The 20806-nt window shown below is 45.9% G+C and overlaps 1 protein-coding gene and 1 non-coding gene across 4 annotated transcripts in view; both read right to left on the bottom strand.

The window, feature by feature from the left end:
• The window catches only part of Shld1 (shieldin complex subunit 1), a 68034-nt gene that overhangs the window by 30942 nt on the left and 16286 nt on the right, over positions 1-20806 (bottom strand). The gene's annotated exons all lie outside the window — the stretch shown is intronic.
• Positions 10373-10475, bottom strand: LOC114699543. Its single transcript, XR_003735545.1, has one exon. It is a non-coding gene; the product is annotated as a U6 spliceosomal RNA (small nuclear RNA).

Below are 20806 nucleotides of genomic sequence, written 5' to 3'. Positions count from 1 at the left end.
TGTTACACTGTATTGGCTTTTGAGGAGCCCAAAGGCTTGAGTCACAGTCTCAGGAACCCTGTGTATGGAGAAAGGAAAACGGAGTTGGCAACACTCAGTGTCCACTCTCCTCAAGAAGCCTTAGAAAGGAGAGTTGGGGCCAGGAGGTAGTGGTCACATCTTTAATCCCAGCACTTGGGAGAGAGGCATGCCGATCTCTGAGTTTGAGTCCAGCCTAGTCTACAGAGTGAGCTCCAGGACAGCCAGGGCTACACAGAGAAACCCTGTCTTCAAACTGCAGCCCCCCCAAAAAAAAGAAGAAGAAAAGAAAGTAGAGTTGGGCATGATGGGCATAGGCTTGTAATTCCAGAACTCGGGAGGCAACGGTGCAGACTGTGAGTTTAAGGCTAGCCTGGGCTACTTAGGAACCACACACACACACACACACATGTACACACACGTACACACACGAGAAAGACATGAAGATAGAAGGTGAGGAATTGGACAGGGCAGAGGCACAAGAGCAATGATATAATAGGAATTGCAAAAAAAGAAAAACAAACAAAAAGGAACAGGAATTCCCCACTGTGTAGAAAGATTGTGGGTGTTTATCTTTCTCTTTGGGCTTCTGCATATCTCCTGGTCTTTTACAATGAATGTGCAAACCAGAAACCTGCGGAAGAGAGAGACTGACTGACTGACTCGCAGAGAGGTGTCATGGGGATTCACCCAATGGAGACTGAGAAAGGGCAGCAAGAGTGGTGCCTTTCTCTTCAAAGTCAGCATCAAGCGCTTGTCAGATGTTCAATGCCCACGGTGCCTGAGGTGGACGGGGAAACGACAGGTGAGACAATTGGCTTCAACAAACTCTCAGTCACAAAATAAGAAAAAGAAATGGAAAAAGTGGGCTGGAGAGATGGCTCAGAGGTTAAGAGCACTGGCTGTTCTTCCAAAGGTCCTGAGTTCAATTCCCAGCAACCACATGGCGGTTCACAAACATCTGTAATGAGATCTGGTGCCCTTTTCTATCCTGCAGGCAAAACATGCAGACAGAACACTGTATACATAATAAATAAATAAATCTTTGGAAAAAAAAAAAGAAATGTATTGGATATGCACTGCACACATCAACTGTTGTTCCCCATCAGACTTTACTCTGATTTGTTTAATAAAAAAAGAAAGAAATGGAAAAAGCTAGCACACTGCTGGCGGCTCAACCTGTCGTTTTTTATAGTGGCCTAATCACGGACTGGAGAACCCAGGAGACAGAGGTGCCAGGGAGAATTCACAGAACTAAGATGGCTGTGGACACAGGCCTGTAATCCCAGCACTTGGTAAAGGGCAGACAGGAGGATCAGGAATTCAAGGTCCCCCTGACTATAGAGCAAGTTTGAGGATAGCCTGGGCTATATGAGACCCTGGCTTAAACACTACACCAAGACTCTGGAGTCAGTCAAATAAAATAAGGACTTGGATATGTTCTCGGGATTCTGGAAGAGTCGCAAGGCCTCTTCCACTCTTGGCAGAGAATAAAGTTGCATCGGGAGACAGTGCAAGCCCCTTAACTTTACATAAGCAAGCTTTAAATGGTCCCTGAGCTGCGGAGACTGGCTTTATCTCATGAAGCAGCAGAGCACCTGGAGTCAAGCACACCCTTCTTTAAGTGACCGCACTGCCACACTGTCACACCGACCTTTTAAAACTTCCATTAAACTATAATATATATACAGAATCATCACAGTCTCTACTGGTTTCCACAAACTGAACACATCTAGAATAATTAGCTCAGAGGTCAAGGACTCGAGAACCCCAGACCATCACAGTGCACCCTTCTATTTATAATCTTTTTAGGGGTTACAACAACTCTGACTCCCATTACCAACATCACTTTGTGTTTTTAAAAAGTACTATTATTTTCATTTATTTGTGTGTGTTTGCATGCCACATGCATGTATGGGTGCCCACAGAGGCCAGAAGAAGTCACCAGAGTCCCTGGAGCTGAAGTTAAGGGTGGCTGTGAGCCTCCTGTCTTGATGTGGGTGGATGGAAAGGAACCTGGATCTTCTGCAAGAGCAGCAGGTGCTCTTCACCGGGAGCCCTCAATCACTCCATACTACACTACTGTCTTTCTGACTTATAAACAGGAAGTCACACAGGATGTGCTCTTTGGGGTCTGGGTTCTTTCACCTATCACTGGGTTGTGACAGTCATTCATGTTCATGTTGTGTACTGTGACAACATTATTGGGTAAGGATCTTGCTAGCAATCCACCGAGTCTGCTAAATGGACAAAGGAATTTATTAGAGAAGGGAAACTCATGATACAGAACAGAGGAATTATCGCAGGGTCCTGGAAGGCTGAGGCACAGTCTCACGCTGTTCTTTGGCCTGGTCTGCCTCCAGCATCCAAAACCACGAAAGAGGCCACGTACTGTTACCCAGGTCTTAAGGGTCCTGAGTGGCCATGCCCCAGGGACATGCACTTCAAGGTCATAAGTAGGTGTCACAGTTATCTGCTACCTCACTAGGGGCGGTGCTTCAAGGTCATAGCTAGATCAGCTACCCACTATACATGTACACATTTTAAGAATCACCACTGATGGTCCATTTCAGCTGGGGGAGATCCTGGGGGTTCCCGGTTATCATCATTAGTGCTGCTGACCGTCAGTGGAGTATTTCTATGAACATACGGTGTGTTCCTTTTAGGGATGTGCCTGGCAGTACAAGGGCTGTGCTCCTGGGTACACACACACGCTCAGCTTTTACAGATACTGCACACAAGGAAGGTAGCTTCTCTGTGAACTGAGGCCTGGCTCTTCTCCTCCTGCCTGCATCCTAACAATGCTATCTTAGGCCAGGATTTGGACAAAACTGACTTTTCATCATCCGGGCTTGCATTACCTGGAAGGGCCAGCGAGATGGCCTGACTTCGTTCTCTGGGCCCGTGTGAGAGCAGAAGGCGAGACAGGACTCCACACGCTTGTCCTCTGACCTCCACAAGCATGCCATGGGTCACACATGTGCTCCCCCCATCCCTACTTACACACACACACACACAGAGTAAGAAATTAATAAATAAAATAAATATCCTCAAGCTAGGCATGGGGGCTCATGACTGTAATGTCAGCACACCGGAAGCTGAAGTAGACGGACCGACCACCAAGAGTCCATGACCTCTCGGACTAGTGAGTTCCAGGTCAACCTCGGCTAGAGCAGGAACACTGTCTCACAAAACAGAAGACCAGCACAAAGGAAACAACGAAAGTTCCCTTCACGGATATTCCTTAAGCTTCTTTTTTTTTTCCCTAAAGAAGAGGCCATTGACTAAGAAGGGCAGAAGAAATAATACTGCAATTAAAAGCAAATTATAAAGGACAAGCTGCTGAGTAAAACTCAATATATAATTGCAATGAACTCAAATCAAATGATCCACATAAACCCAACCACTCACTGGTAAACGAATGAAAAGCAGTTAGACAGGGTTGAGCTTTTAATAGCGTCTGCCACAAACGCCACACGTCTCGGCTTAGGTGACCAGGCAGTCAAGAGGTAATTAGTTTGTGGCAGATGTACCAGTGGAAGCCGCTGCAACAGGGCTCATTAGGACCATCTGCTCGTTTTATTTTTCCAGATTTTCACCTTATATAATCCTCCCAGTCCCTTCAAGCTAATTGCCTTTTGCTTTTATATTTGATCAGTATCTGTTCCTAATATGCTCGGTTTATGAGCTTCACAGGGCTCTGCTATCTCAAAGTGCCTGTCCAATTTCCTTTCCAGAAGCTTTTTTCAGAGTGTTAGGCCTAGGGGAAATGGCAGATGAAGAGATTACTAGGCCATGCAGGGCTTAAATAAATTAAGGATTCGAGCCTATGTTGCTGCTTCCTGTTTCCCAAAGTAATCTTTTTTTCAGGTTATTAAACATCATTTATGACCTTTAAAAAGGATTGCCCTAGGTCATTAATAATAAAAACCCGTCACAATAGTGAATAATATAAAATGATGTCAATGTTCAATGATAGACCTAAAGCCTATGTACATATACTCAAAATTACTAAATAGGCTTGAGGTGGTCCAAATTATAACCAAATATATTTTACTTAGCACCACAAACTAAGAAACTACAGCTAAAACTAGGCATGGTGACACACACCTTTAATCCCAGCACTTGGGAGGCAGAGCTCAGCCTGGTCTACAGAGCGAGTTCCGGGACAGCTAGGGCTACACAGAGAAGCTCTATCTCAGATAAAAAACAAAGTAAAAAAGGAAACTAATTGCAATAGACAAACAAGGGCCAGTGAGAGGCTCAATGGATAATGGTGCTTATTGGGAAGGCCTGGTGACCTAACTTAATCCCTGGAACGGGGATCGGACGGGTTCCAAAAGTTGTCTTCTGACACTGTGTGCATTATAGGACGGACACACACACACACACACACACACACACACACACACACCAAAGAAAATAATTTTTCAAACAGACAAATAGGAAATATAAATGAAAGTACTTATGAATGACTTGTTCTAAGACCTGGAGACTCCATGACAAGCAACACAAACATGGCTTCTGCCCCCATGCCCTCTGGAAAGATCTAAAGGGAACATGGCAGAAATTAAATGTGGATGTTTGGGAGGGTATGAAGAATAACCTGGTTACACAGGACATATAATACAGTTAGTAAGTAATAAAAATGCTGGGGACTCCACTGTTCTATTCTTAGCTAGGTAACGAGCTTGCCATTTATCTCCAGTGTTATCCGCTTCTAACCTTCTTTACAATTTGGGGAGACCACCTGCCCATTTATTCAGGCAACTTTGGGGCACCATAAAGGGTGATCTAATATAGAGTAGAGTTCTTAGGAGGACCAGCAAGGTCAACACATAAAGTATACCTAGTGAGGTCATACATAGTCATTTGGCTATCATGGCACCTTACTGGAGGCGGTGGGGGTGGGGTGGGGGGTAGGTCTGCAGAAATGAGACTAGTTGGGGTGGTTATTCTTGGCTGGTTATTTTTCCAGTCTAAAAGGGTAGGAAATTCTGGGAAAGGAAACAGGCATGAACGGTGAAAAAGATGCAGAGGTCATGATACAGTGAGCCGCCCACAGACCTCAGAGTTGTAGAAGGAGAGACACAAGGGTCCCCCAAACAGTCTGGCCACTTGCTAGCTGTGCAGAAGACAGCTGGGAAAATCTTGCTATCCTATACAAACTCTGCCTCCAAGACAAGAAATAACTGTACATGGGCAGCTGGGTACAATACTCAACTAATAACCACATCCAAGTAAGTTGCTGGAGATAGGAGGATGGGGGTTCAAAGTCATCCTCAGCTACATAGAGGATTCAAAGGCAGCCTCGGCTGCATGAACCTCTCTCTCAAAACAAACAGACAAATAAATTATGATTAGCTCTGCTATAAAATCACGGTTATGTTCCTAAGGAACCTCACAACATTAAGAAACATTAAAAATATCTATTCAACATGGAAAGGACAGCTGAGGCTGTAGACAAACTGGGTAATTTTTCCTGTAGGAGCTCAACAATCACGAGTTGGATTTTGCTACGTATAATAAATGGCTTGACCCCAGACCAACAAGAGAATCAAAAGAAAAACCTAGACAGCCGGAAAAAGTAGCCTGCAGTCAGTTCACAGCCACAAACAGCAAAGCCTCCTTGCCAGCCAGTGTCTGGCCTCTGGCCGCCTTCCACACCCTCCTTGGTGTGCCCAGGTCATGAGGAGCACTTCCTTCCTTCAGGCCCAGGCTCCCTCTGGGTGTCCCTTCAAGCCCTAAGGGTACAGAAAACCCTCACTCAATCAGCTCATAATCGCCAGTGCTCGCTATACGAATTTCTGAAATGCTAATCAGTCATTTGTTTAAGGTCTCTTGCAGCAGATAAGATCATGAAAACAGCCTTCTGTTAAAAGTGGACTACTTGTGATGTAATAGCCCCATGGCACATCCTGCTATTTGTTTTAAATGGCATCTTGCCATCTTATCCCAGGCTGCCTTTGAGCCCAGCCAGCATGCCTATTAATATCAGAAATAACTTCCCCAGCAAGTACCCCCCCCCCAAGGAGAAAGACAGGAAGGAAAACTGCTCCCTAGTCACAACCATAGCTTTCTCATTTGCACCATGGGCTGCCAAATGTGCCAGTTCAGCCAAGACTGTAATGAGGAATCTAGTAATGAGCTCTAAGAAACATGGCCAGAGGCCTTTGCCTCCTAGTGGGTGTGGGTGTGGGTGTGGGCGTGAGATAACAGTACTGTTGTACTGATGGCCTGACCTCATGCTGCTCTCTCCCAGAATGGCCGCAGACTGTGTCCCAGGCACGGTAGCAGGACGGGAGGAACAGTCTATTTCTGCATTGTTCGCTCACTAGCAAAGGCATGTTACCATGACTACATGAACACTCAGCTTTTCCGTGCAAGTGGACAGCTGGCAGGTAACACTTGTCAGTCAGTGATGACCCATATATTCACTTTAACAGGTGCCAAGACAAACAGGTGCAAACTGTTGATTTGTTTTCAAGGAACACCTTTAAAAGGTACTTTCCAAGGAGATGATTAGGCAAGCATCCTCGTGATTTGCAAGGAAGGTTAAGGTCTCCAGTGATTGCAGCACCATCTATACAACCCACAAGAATCAAAACACTGTAGAGCTGAGAAATGTCAATATGAGGGTCCAGAGAGGCCATCAAAATTTAAGGGTCCCCCAAGAAACTGGAGAAAGCAAACCTCAATGTCTATGGTTGAAAACTGGGCGTTTGCGGAGCAGGAGAGAGGCTCCGCAGTTAACAGTGGTCTCTGCCCAACCCTGAGGGCTGCGGTACAGATCCCCGCACCACGAGGCAGCTCACAGAAAACCAGACATTTTGCTGTTAAATTGTTCCAGAAGTCCCCTTTAAAACCTCAGCCAGGGTGATGGTTCACGCATTTAATCCCAGCATTCAAGCAGCAGAGACACCAGGTACAGAGTGAGTTCCAGGCCTGCCAAGCTTCATAGTGAATCCCTGTCTGAAAAACAAAACAAAACAAAAAAAGAAAACTCCACCTTCTGATGACAAGGTGGGCACCCAGGAAGTCTGCTTTTCAGCCTGCCACTCCACACAGACTGTGCCAAGGCAGCTCTGGGCTGTGGGCGGGACTTCTCTTGGAGTCTTCAGTGGTGGCTGGTGGAGAGGACAGAAGGGAGTTACATCTTGTTCTGTCCATCACAAGCACTAGCTCTGAGATAGTTTCCCTGGTCACATCCCACTGTGTGTACTTTCAAAGAGCTAGAGAGTATTTCCAGCCAAGGTTGGTCCCGTGTCTTCTCCTCTGGACCGTGGTCAGAAATGACATGTGCTCCTGCAATCCATGGCCTATAAAAGATATCTTGCCCACTTCTCCATGTTCCTTCTTGTTTTGATTTCATGAATAATGACAAGACCTGGGAGCCACGTGATGGAAGGAATCGGGGTTCCCAAGGGGCTGCTTGGAGGAAAGCCCCCTTGCTGATCCGATCACCTGCTTAGGAGGTTTACACAGTCAAGAAATACATTTCTAGTCTCTTCTTTTTAAAAAAATAAAAGTAAAAAAGTGGGGTGGGGTGCACCACAGGGATGGATCAGTGGTTAAGGGTACTTGTTGCTCTTCAGAGGGCCAGAGGTCTGTTCCCAGCACCCAAATCGGGCGGCTCACAACCACTTGTAACTCCGTCTCCAGGGGGGCCGACACCCTCTTCTGGCCTCTGTGGCTACTTTCATATACATGACATTGATTTCTAGCATACACGTACACACACACACACACACACACACACACACACACAACACACACACACACCAAAGTAAATCAGTAACAATGAAGTGTGATGTTTAAACTCTATTCCCAGGAAACTGATGGTCTTAGATACTGCTCCATCGCTGTGAAGAAACAACATGATCAGGGAAGCTTGTAGAAGGAAGCGTGTCATTGGAGCTTGGTCACAGTTTCAGAGGGGAGTCCACGGTCATCTCGGCAGGGAACCAGGGAATGTGGTGATGGGCAGGCAGTCACGGCACGGGAGCAGTAGCTGAGAACTCACATCTGACCCACTAGTTGCAGGCAGAGTCAGCGGGAGCCTGGGCCTGCCTGGCATGGGCTTTTGGAGCCTTAAAACCCAGCCCCAGTGACACACCTCCTCCAACAAGACCATCTCCTAATCCCCTCCAACAGTTCCACTGACTGGGGACCAAGCATTCAAACACATGAGCCTATGGGGGCCGTTCTCATTCAAACCACCTCGTTATCAAGGAGCAATCAAATATGTCATTGTAAAAAAGTGTGCAGTTGAGAGCCCAGAAATCTACTAACAGGGCTGGGGAGACAGTTCGGCTGGCACAGTACAGTCATGAGGACCTGATTATAACCCCCAGAACCTACTCAAAGATGCTCCGCATGAGTACACACTTGTAATCCCAGTGCTGGAAGGTGGAGACAGGAGGATTGCTGAAGCTCACTGGAGCTTAAATCTAGCCTAAACAGTGAGCTTCAGGCCAATGAGAGATCCATCTCAAAGGACTTGGATAGTATTTCTAAGGACTGGCCCCCACATACATGTGCACACAGGTGTATACATACTCATTCACATACATGAATACACACATACAATTTTTTTTTCTTTTGGTTTTTTGAGACAGGGTTTCTCTGTGTAGCTTTGCGCCTTTCCTGGAACTCACTCTGTAGCCCAGGCTGGCCTCGAACTCACAGAGATCCGCCTGCCTCTGCCTCCCGAGTGCTGGGATTAAAGGCATGCGCCACACCACCCGGCCATACATACAATTTTTTAAGAAATCCACTAGCAGATTTCTCTGAACATACATTCTAGAAAAAAACCAAAACTGTGGGAACAGTAAAGAGAAACGGTTGCTAGAGGCTGAAGCTGAAGGAGAGGACAGGAAGGGCGAACGGGCAGAGGAAAGATCTGCAGGATGATCAAGCTCCTCTGGGTGACCTGGCTGTGGTCTGATGTGAACTACCTCCTACAGGCCCCTTGTCTAAATGCCTGATGCTCTGCTGGTAGCAAGTGCTGTTCTGGATGATTCCTCAGGGTGAGACCTGGCTGGGAGAAACAGTTACCAGGGGAGTCACTGCCTCTGAAGGTCATCCCTGCGCTCGCTCTCCTCTCTCCACCCAGCCCCTCATTCCCTGTGAAGAACAGCCTTCACTCCAGTGCCTCGCTTTCCATGAGAATCTAATCAAGCTCATGGACCCAAGCAACCTTGGACAGAAACACCTCAAGTCATGAGCCCCAATCAACTCTTCCCCTTTTAAGTTCTTTTTCATCAATATTTGGTCACAGTAAAGAGAAAGTTAGCTAACGTAATAACACAGTGGTTGAAATAAACAACTTTACGTGTATCCAGTCCACAGGCTCTGCCACACCTAGTGAACACACCTGTGACCTATGCACTCTGCTGACTGTAGAAAGCATGACACTGTGGTGGGGAGCGCTGCACATGTGTGAGGGAGCATGTATATGAGAACTCTCTGTGCTTCCAATTGTGTTATGCATGGAAAGTGCTCTAAAAATGAAGTGCTTTTATTTTCATTTTTTAAATTCATCAAATAAAGATAACAGATTAATAACGGTCTTGTAAAAAGCCATTAGGCTGTTAGGAAAGTTCATCTCCTTTATTTAAAACAGGCCTTCCCACGATGGGAATGTTCTTCACGAGTCACCCAATGTGGTGGTCACTAGCCCATGTACTCTTAAGAGCACTTGAAGTATGGCCACTGTGACTAAAGCCTTGGATTTTAGATTCCAATGGCCTTATATAACTGGTAGGTACCATACTGGATAGACTTCCCCAGAACCTCACGGTTCTCCAGCTCAGCATGGAAACTGGATGACCCAAATTCTATTTCTGAGACCTGGCATACAGCACATCATCTACATTTCCAGTCTCTAAAATTCAGGAAAGAGGCAACGCTTGGTACTTCAGCATCCTCCGGCCCAAACAGCAAGTCTCCAGTGAACCCCAGTGGAAGTGAGCTGACGTGCACAAGACTAGAAATCTCCCTGTGCAGGTTGATGTGGGGTAAAATGGAATAATCATGCTTATGGCTGTTTAGTATGTGCGCATTTCAGAGAAATTTTCTTTAAGTGCTGCCCAAATCACTTTCCTGTTTAGTGGCAACACGGTATGTGAAAACACTCCTGGCGTGGAACCGTGGAAGGGTGGCGTCACTTTAACTCCAGTGAGTGGTGTGACATGCAGTGGCAATACCATGCTTGGCAATGTCCTGTGCTGACAATATGTGCAATGCAGAATGCGTATTGTCTTATCAGAGGAGATAGTTTCAAAACAAAAATTTAAAAAGCTAAAAAAAATTAATACAGCATTAAAGTGAAGCAATAACTCTTCTATTTTTAAAAAACATGGAATGCTTCGTTAATTTGCATGGTTTGTGCAGGGGTCATGCCAATCTTCTCTTTATCGTTGCAATTTTAGTATATGTGCTGTGAAAGCAAGCACTAATTTTTCTATTTTAAACGTTTTGAGGGGTTGGTGAAATAGTGAAGCGGGCTGAGGAACCTGCTTCCAGCCTCGTGGCCCGAGTTCAATGCTTGCAACCCACACAATGGAAGGCGAGAATTGCCTTCCCCAGGTTGTCTTCGGACCTCCTACACACACACACACACACACAGTGTGCACAACACAAGGAAAGAGAAATGTATTAAAATAAAACTCTTTTGAAAAGTCACTGACTGAAATACACACACATCATTATTTATGATAATTTGAAAATTAGATTGCAGGTTTTTCTTAAGAAGTCAAAATGTGGTGACATATAAATGTGAAAACTCAGGGCTGGAGAGATGGCTCAGCAATTAAGAGCACTGGCTGCTCTTCCAGAGGTCCAGAGTTTACAAAACCCACACTGGGTGGCTTATAACTCTATAACTTCAGTCACAAGGGATCCAATCCTCCTCTGGCCTCTGTGAGCATCAGGTACTCACATGGTGAATAGATGTACACATAGGTACAACAGCCATACACAGAAAATAAAAATAAACCTTAAAAAGTAGGAGGAGGATTGAAGGTCAGCAGGGATACTTGAGACTCTGTCTCAAAAAACCAACAAAACAATCACAGACCCCAGTCAATCCATGGGGGCTCAGGAGGGGATTGAGGTGTGATGTTGTTGACAAGGAGGCAGGAAAGAGGATTGGACAGGAGCAGAGACCACTCACTGTGACAGCTGGAGGCAGACGGGGCCAGGTAGCAGGGAAGGAGGAAGTTGTTTCATTTTTCTCGATAAATGAGAAGGAAGCAGAATCCTAGGAAACTCACAGCAGGGCTTCCTCTGGAACTGACAGCAGCCAGCCTCAGACTGGACACGAGGGGGCGCCAGAGCGCAGTGGGCAGCCCACAGCCTGACCTGGCCTGGCCACAGCAATGTAGCAGCCAGGAGGAAGCAAAAGAGGCCATATCCACAGAGATCAGCAGCAGGAAGAGCAATGTCTGAAAAGCAGTGCTGTCGGTCATTCAATTTCAGCTTTTCTAGAGACCCCTTCCTCCTCGGTGAGAAAAATACTAATTCCTCAGTAGAAAAACAAACCAAGAAAAATCTCACTCCCTCCCCTCCCTTTGGTTTGTGGCTTCTTGTGCTTCATTAAATTTGCGTTGAAAAACAATGTTTTTGATGTTTTGTTTTTGTTTGTTTGTTTGTTTGTTTGAGACAGGGTTGAACTATGTACACCTGGCCTCAGACTTAGAGAGACCCACTTGCCTCTGCCTCCCAAGGGCTGGAATTAAAGGCGTGTGCCACCACACCCAGCCTAAATTCTGATTTCTTTTAAATCAACACAACACCTGTGCAAACATTTACACAGAGTCTTACCACCTTCAGCTACACAACTCTCCCAGACCCTCATCTCATACCCCCTGCTTTCTGCGGTTTTGCAGGCATGACCTTAGGATTCAAACAGTCCTTGCAGTTCCTGGCATCTGAAGTCAAGAAGGATTCACCGAACATTCACCATATTCCATGGAAGGCACTCCAAAGATGGGCACCGTGGCTAAACAAAGCTAGGGCTGGCAATTACAGATCACCTACGACATCGACAAATTCTTCTATAATCAGAATACGCTGACTTTAAAATGAGTGTGCACTGACTTGAAAATGGGAAGAAAACAATGGTGTGCCTGTAGGGGAGGAGTGATGGGAAGGGAGAGACACATAGGTCCATCCAGTCGGCAAAAATAAGCAAGAACAAGGGCAATCAACACAAAGGGCAAGCCACAGCACGCAGGCGCACCGCTGTGCTCTGCAGCCTGGCTCAGAGGGAAGCTTGTCTGCACCCCCATCCCCCCAAACCCCCCTCCCCTGCACAAAAAGCTGTGCCTCCTCATCTGTAAATACTGACAGGGGTCTTCTTTTGGAAGAGGGGGAAGATTACGTGAGACAATACATCGCCCTTGGCTATATAACAAGTTCAAAGTCAGGCTTGGCTACATGAATATAGATTAAACTTTAATCTACATTCCAGAGCGGGAGGATGCCTCCGTGGTTATGAGCACTTGTTGCTCCAGCAGAGGACCCAGGTTCAGTTCCCAGCACCCACACGGTGGTTTACAACCATCTGTGACTCCAGCTCCAGGAGATCCAGTGCCCACTTACACTCGCCCATGTTTGTATTTTCTCCTCTTGCTACAGCACACTGGCATTTTAATCACAGAACTCACTTGATAGGCTAAGAAAATGCACCCATTTACTTTCTTCTTATTTATTTTGCATGTGAGGTCAGAGGATAATGTTGTGAAGTCAATTTTCTTCTCCTATGTGGATTCTGGGCATTGAATTCCAATCGTGAGGCTTGGTGGCAAACTCCTTTGCCTGCCTGAGCCATCTCCTGGTCCTCAATTTACTTTCCTAATACCAGACAGATTCGTCCAGATATGTTAAAGCTCTTTCCTTAGAAAATAAAAATGTTACAGCAATCTATACATATCATTAAAAGGCAAACAAAGAAAGGAGAAAAAATGAGATACACAGTGTCTCACTTAATCCTCATAGCAACTATATAACTATCACAAATGCTCAGATGAGAAAAGTGTGGGTGAGAGTTACTCCCCATGGGTCACAGGCAGAGAGAGACAACAGAGTTTAATATAAGTCTTCAGCTCCCAGACACATCCATTTCTCGGTTATGCTGTTGCTGGTGAGACATCAGCTCAGCATCAGTACCCTAAGGTGTCAGATATCAACTCATCATCAGTACCCTCGGAGTCAGAGAAGATTGCAGGAGGAATCTGCAGCAGCTGAGTTTCATCCAGTTTGTGACAAGAAGCCATTCTAGAGGTGCTGTGGTTAGATTTTGTCAACTGGACACAAGCCAGGGTCATTTGAGAAGAGGGAAATTCAATGAGAAAATGCCTCTATCAGATAGACCTACAGGCAAACCTGTGGGGCATTTTCTTGATAAATGATTGATATGGGGTTTCTTGATTAGTAGTTGCTGTGGGAGGGCCCAGACCACTATGTGCATTGCCCTCCCTTGGCAGTGGTCCTGGAAGGACTTATAAAAGACTTCAGGCCAAGTGAGAATGAGGAGCAAGCCAGAACAGCAGTCCTCCATGGCCTCTGCTTCAGCTCCTGCCCTGACTCCCCTCAGGGTCACTGTGACCTAGAAGTTGTAAGATGGAATAAGCCCTTTCCTCTACAGGCTAGTTTTCATCATGGTGTTTATCACAGCAACAGGGAAGTTACCTAGGACAGAGAGCATGAGATGTCTTTGTGGTGAGGACAGGCCTGCACTCTCCGATTCCCCTGTCCTGTGACCTACTGAGATCACAGGAGGAAGATGCTCTGAAGACCTCTGTCCCAAAACTGTCACGGAGACCATGGCCTGGGGCATTTCTCTAAACTGTGACCTCTGTGTCTTTAATTAGAGAGGAATAAGCCCTTTCTTGCCCCTCTTCCTGCTTTCTGTGTGGCTCAGGCTCAGGAAGGGTCTATTTAAAGTGTCTGTGCAAACGAACTGGTGCTGCCGGCCACTGCTGAAGTAAAAACAGAGGTGTGTGATGTCTTATTAGGTCATTGGAACTGCCTGGAGTTGGATGTCCAGATTCAAAGTATAAGATGATCTGAAACTCAGGACATCTGCAGACTAGACAAGGATTTGATGGCAGGCCCAAGTGTCTGCTGGTGTAGCACCCCAAAAGCACAGGTTGGACAGAGCATCTATGTGCACTACTGCCCACCATCACCCCCCCCCAAACATGTTTGTAAGGGCAGTGACAACAGTTTAAGACTTACAGAGTCACTGTAGATGACGCAGGCGAATGCCCTCATTCACATGCACACAGAAATAATTACGTAGTAGCTGAAGGTCTTGCAGCTAACCGAAGTGATGCTGAGCTCAGAACACCCATCTGCTAATTGCCACCTCCCTAAATGCCAGCTTCGCTCCACCACAGCATCAGTTCCCTTAGCTACTCTGGGTCCAGGGTAGCCTCTTATTAAATAAAACATTTTTGACAAAAGTACAGTACAAAGATAGGCAAAAAATAAAATAAAATAAAATAAAATAAAAAATCCTTTCACCATAAGATTACTTGGTTGCTATGTCATAACTCTAATTTTGCTACTGTTATAAATCGTAATGTAAATATCTGATATGCAACTCCCAAGGGGTCGTGACCCCCAGCTTGAGAACTGCTTCTCTACACTGTGGTTCATAGTCATTTCATGGAAGTGCGTAGGTTTCCTACTTTTGTACAAACACGGACAGCCAGACCCTCTCTCTTCAGCTACATTGTTTAGTTCCGCAGTAATTTTTAAAAGCTGTCGTTTTAATCACTGATAAATACAATTTTGGAAAGAGAAGGCCGCCCCCAGCACTTCTCACCTCCTCTTATAAGAAGCTGCTTTTGCGACTCCCCCTCTGCGAGTGCCACTGAGTGTACCACAGCTCTGTTCCCGCACCACGGCAACCCCAAACAAAAACAAAGGCACCCCTAAGTTCCTGTGTGGGGTGTTAATTTGATGTTCTAATACGAAGTTTTCACCAGAATTAGCTTCGAGCAAAACTGAATTCTAAACACATACGTGGGATGTGTTCATGTGGGTGAATGCACATGTGGGCACATATACACACATGTGGGATGTGGATGTGTTCATGTGGGTGTATGCACATGTGGGCACATACACACACATGTGGGATGTGTTCATGTGGGTGTATGTACGTACATGTGGGCACATATACACACATGTGGGATGTGGATGTGTTCATGTGGGTGTATGTACGTACATGTGGGCACATATGCACACATGTGGGATGTGTTTATGTGGGTGTATGTACATATACACATGCGTGGGTAAATGCACATGTGGGCACATACACACATGTGCATGGGTGTGAAGGCAAAGACCAACACTGGCTGTCTTCTGATTGTTCACCCCAGACTTTATTTTTTTTATCTAGGCATGTGTATTTATGTCTAGGGACATGGGGCCATGTGTACAGGTGCCCATGGAGCCAGAAGGTCATCAGATCTGGAGCTGGGGTTCCAGGTTCTGACTGCCTGACATGGGGTCCTGGAACTGACTCCAGTCCTCCGCAAGAGCAGCAAGTGTTCCTAACCGCTAAGCCGAGGTCTCTAGCCGAGCTGGCTGGCTAATGAGCTCCAGGGGCCCACTGTGACCCCACCCCAGCACTGGGACGACAAATGTGTTCAATGCAGCTGGCTTTTCCTGGGGCCTGGGCTCTCCCCTTGCATAGCAGGCACGTCACTGAGGAAGCCATCTGCATAGTGCCACTTCTCCCTTTTAGAGAGAATGCTTTCATTAGTCTACGCCGACCTAGAATTTACGGCAATTCTCCTGCTTCAGCTTTTCAAGTGCCTTTTTTTTTTAAGTAACACTTTATTATTAAAAACTGCTGTGGGGACAGGTGGTAGTGGTTCATGATTTTAATCCCAGCACTTGGAAGGCAGAGCCAGGCAGATCTCTGTGAGTCTGAGGCCAGCCTGGTCTACAAAGCAAGATCCAGGACAGGCACCAAAACTACACAGAGAAACCCTGTCTCAAAAAACAAAAAACAAACAAACAAACAAAAAAAAAACACTGCTGTGGTTCAGGATTTTAATCCCAGACAGTGGGGGGTGGGGGGTGGGTGCATCTGTGATCAAATCTCTGTGAGTTCAAGACCAGCTTGGTCTACAGAGAGAGTTAAAAAAAAAAAACAAAACAAAAAAACGACAACAACAAACACTGCTGTGTGGCTGAAGAGACGGCTAACTGGTTAAGAGCACTGTCTGCTCTTGCAGAGGACTGGGTTTGATTTCCAGCACCCACATGGTGACTCACAACCATCTGTAACTCCAGTTCTGGGGAATACAAAGCCCTCTTCTGATCTCTGAGGGCACCAGGCATGCACATAGTGTACATACATACATGCAGATGAAACATTTATACACATAAAATAAAATAAATAAACCTAAAAACACATACACACACAAAACTGCCAGGCATGGTGGCTCATGCCTGTGATCTCAGTGCTTGTGGGGCTGAAGCAGGAAGATTGCTGTGGATTTCAGGCCACCTTGAACTATCCTGTGAGATCCCATCTAAACACAAGGGGGGGTGGGGCTCATGATCCGTGCTGGATCCCTGGGACCCACATGGTGGAGAGAGAACTGACTCTGTAAGTTGCCTCTGACCTCCACGCACACACCTCACCCCACACATATAAATAAGTCAATGTATTTGAAAAGCAAACAAACACCCAACTCAGGCCGGGGATACAGCTCAGTGGCACAGTGCTTGCCTAGCATACACAAGATCCTGGATTTGATTCCAAGCAACACAACACACACAATCAACAAAACCAGCCTAACTTTATCACAAATGCCAGGACTATCATACATACATACACCCAAGTAAAGGCCTCTCTCCCAAATCTAGCAGAAGTAATTCTAGAATAGAAAAACTCGGACAGCTAATTGTCTGAACCCAGTTCTACCTTTTAAGAAGCATAAATTCTGTCTTCTCTCTCTCTCCTTCCTTCCAAGCACAAGTTCTCTTTCTTTTTTCCTCTTCCTCTCCGTTGTTTTTGTGGTGCTGGGGATCAAACCCAGGGACCAAACACACGTTAGGCAAGTGCTGATCCACTGAGTTGCACCCAGCATCCTCGGAAGCATGTGGTCTGAGGCTTGAGCTACGTTCCCCTAAGGGAACTTGAGGGGTACCTTTCCAACGCTGTTAAAATAATTCCTGGAAGCATGGCTTAGCCAGTCAGGAGCGTTCTACAAAAACAGCACAGGAGAACTGGGGTGCATATTATTTCCAGAAGTCAGGAATGTGTATTACATTTCCGAATTTAATTTTATTGTTGTTGTTGTTGGTTTTCAAGACAGGGTCTCACTATGTAGGTTTGGCTGTCCTGAACCAAATTTAATTAAAAACAAAGTAACATCACTGTGCCAACTTTATCTTATTTTGTTTTGTTTTTTGTTTTTTTTGAGACAGGATTTTTCTGTGAAACAGTCTAGCTGTCCTGGAACTCACTTTGTAGCCCAGGCTGGCCTCAAACTCACAGAGATCTGCCTGCCTCTGCCTCTCAAGTGCAGAGACTAAAGGTGTGCACCACCACCGCCCAGCTTACTGTGCCAATTTTAAATCATAAGTCAATATAACCAACATGGGCAAGAGTTGTCCACAGCCAACACAGGAGGGCACACAAAGTAAAGGCCAGGACGAGGGTCAGCCCTTCAGAGCTCCAGCTTTAAGTGGAGAGTACTGCCCTGTCACAAGGCCACCAGCAGACTAATTTTCTGATTAATGTGATCATGAATGAAACAACAATTCAAAGGAAAAAAGAGTAAAGAATTAAAGGCCAGGCCCTTACTCTCAAGGACAAAAAGCAAGTCTTAAAGACACTGTATATCATCTTAGTGGCGAGGGTAGAGACAGAAGGCTGGCAGCCATCACGGCCACCACTCCGTGCTTTCCCTAACTCTAAGTTCCCCAGTTCATACCCACTGGACACACAGAAACAAAAACTCACATAGAAGGAAGAAATATTGGTCTCTTGGCTGATCTACACACCACCATCAGGCAAGATGGCTGAAGTCAACTTTCCTATCACCCTGCAATGGTGTAGTAATGCTGTGTCCATGACCAGAAGCAGGCAAGAGTACCTGGGAGCCAGCATGGTGGCTCATGCCTATAATCTTAGCCCTTGGGAGGCGTAGGCAGGAGGATTACAGCAAATTCAAGGCCAGCTTTAGCTACAAAGTGAGTGACAGCCCAGCTGGTACTATGTGAGACTTCGTCTCCAAAGCCAAAGAAAGTCCCAAAGCCCCTGGAACAACACTGTTATGTTACTTCTATCCAAAGTCCACTGTTGGAGTCTAGAGAGGTGGCTCAGTGGTTAACAGTACTGGCTGTTCATCCAGAGGATTCCCAACAGCCACAGAGATTCACAAACAAGTCCACCACCCTCTTCTGGCCTCCCAAGACATTGCATGCACACAGTACAGTTGACATTCATGCTGGAAAAACACCCAAACACATAAATAATAATAAATAATAATTTTAATATTATAAATATTAATTATAAATTATAAATAATGATAGTAATAATAACAATAAATAATTCTGTTTGACACCCCCCCATGGGTCTCAGCTCATAGGTTTGAGAACCACTGCCTTAAAACCTCAGAGGCCACTTCCTCCCACTCAGAGAGGAATGAAGGTCACCAGGCCCAGCCACCAATCTGCCACACTAAGCTCACTTCTGTCTGATTACAAATTTGACAGAAGGGCTGGAAAGATGGCTCAGGGGTTAAGAGCACTGGCTGTTCTTCTAGAGGACCTGAGTTCAATTCCCAGCACCCACATGGCAGCTCACAACCGTCTGTAACTCCAGTTCCTAGGGATCTGACACCTTCACACCAATGCACATAAAATAAAGTTTAAAAAAAAAACAAATTTGACAGAAGTTCAAACATTTATATTCCTATTTTGTCTACCCCAGTTTTCTTTTACCCTTCCAAAAATATTAACAGCCAAGCATGGTGATGCACGCAATCTCAACACCAAGGAGGCAGAGGCAGAGGGATGGAGTTTGAAGTCAGCCAGGTCTATACAGTAAGTTCTAGGCCAGCCTGGGTGATATAGTGAAACCACCTTTAAAAAAAAAAAAAAAAAAAAAGAAAAAGAAAAAGAAAAGAAAAGGTATACACTTTCCCAGCACCAGGGAAATGGAGGCAGTAAAACCAGGAGTTCAAGGCCAGCTGGGTATGGAAGCACAAATCTTGGGAGGCAGAGGCAGACACTGATTTCTGTAAGTTTGAGGTCAGGCTGGTCTACAAAGCAAATTACAGGATAGCGGGAACTCCAAAGAGAGAAGCCCTGTCAAAAAATAGTTCAAGTTCAAAGCCATCCTTGGCTACTTTGTGAATTCAAGGCTAGCCTGGGCTATGTGGGATGTGGTGTGGGAAGAGAGACTTCCAGAGAGACCTAATTTCTTATCTGTTTGTGTGTGTGTGTGGGGGGGGTTGTGTGGGTGTGCACGCACTTGCAGAGGCCGGAGGAGGATGCTGCGTGTCTTCTATCACTTGTGTATGTGAGGTTTGTGTGGGTGTGCATGCAGAGGCCAGAGGAGGATGCTGGGTGTCTTCTGTCTCTCTAACTTGTTCCCTGGAGACAGACCCTGGGGCTCACTGTTTTGGTTGGGGTGCCAGGCCAGCAAGCCCGGGGTCCTCCTGTCTGTGCCTCCCACAATTCTGGGGTCACTGGTGAATGTGGCCATGCTCTGCTTTTTCCATGGATGCTGGGGTCAAGCTCTGCTCTCCAAGGTGCCACCTTCTCAGCCCATTCTTTGTTGTTTGTCTAGTATTTTAAGATGGGACTTACTGTGTAGCCCAGGCTAGCCTTGAATCAAAAGTAAATGGAAGTTGTAACTTTAAGAATTCTGAGACTGGCTGGAGAGATGGCTCAGTGGTTAAGAATGTATATTACTCTTGAAGAGGACCTGAGTCCAGTTCCCAACACCCACATCAGGCAGCTCACAACCTCCCGTAACTCCAGCTCCAGGGATCTGATGCCCTCTTCTGGACTCCACATACATACATACATACATAATGACACTGGGAACTGTAAGATGAATTAGCTTCTCAGGTTTTAGCCTAAGACACCCATCTTAAAAACCAAATCTCTAAAAAAATGTTTAATTTTACTTCTAGTAAACAGCTTCTATGAAGAATACAAGAGAGGGGCTGGATGTGTGTCTTAATGGTAGAACTCTTGCCTCGAATGCACCAGGTCCTGAGTTCAATCCCCAGGGTTGTGTGTTTGTGTGTGTGTTGGGGGTGGGGTGGGAAGGGTAGACTTAATCAGAGCAGAGAATAACACACTTAAATGCTGCCCCCCCCCCCCCCCGCCCCGCTACCCCAACCCACACACACACCGAGGCTCAGAACTATGTGGACAGCAACCACAAGAGGGCAGTAGAGTCTCACATTGCCAAGTCCAGGGCCGCAGTTTAGGTATTACTGAATAAAAAATGGGGAATAACTGTAGCCAGTTCCACCCAAACTGGTCTCCTGAAGCGGCAGCAGCCTTGCTTAGCACATAATTTCTTCAACTCTGTACTCACACCACGATCTACTTAAATTCTCTAATTACCACTTTCCAAGACAAATCTCTGTGAAATCCCAGCTTGGTGGCCCATACTTGTAATCCCAACATATGGGAGGAAGAGGCAGGGGGATCATGAGTTTGAAGCCAGTTTGAGCTACACAGCTAGACCACATTTCAAAAAATAAAATGTTAGAAAAAGGTGAGAAAGAGAGAT

Source organism: Peromyscus leucopus, chromosome 4 (genome assembly GCF_004664715.2).
Source record: "Peromyscus leucopus breed LL Stock chromosome 4, UCI_PerLeu_2.1, whole genome shotgun sequence".
NCBI classification, from domain to species: domain Eukaryota; kingdom Metazoa; phylum Chordata; class Mammalia; order Rodentia; family Cricetidae; genus Peromyscus; species Peromyscus leucopus.
The sequence above is the reverse complement of the archived record's forward strand: the minus strand, read 5'-3'. Positions and strand labels throughout refer to the sequence as shown.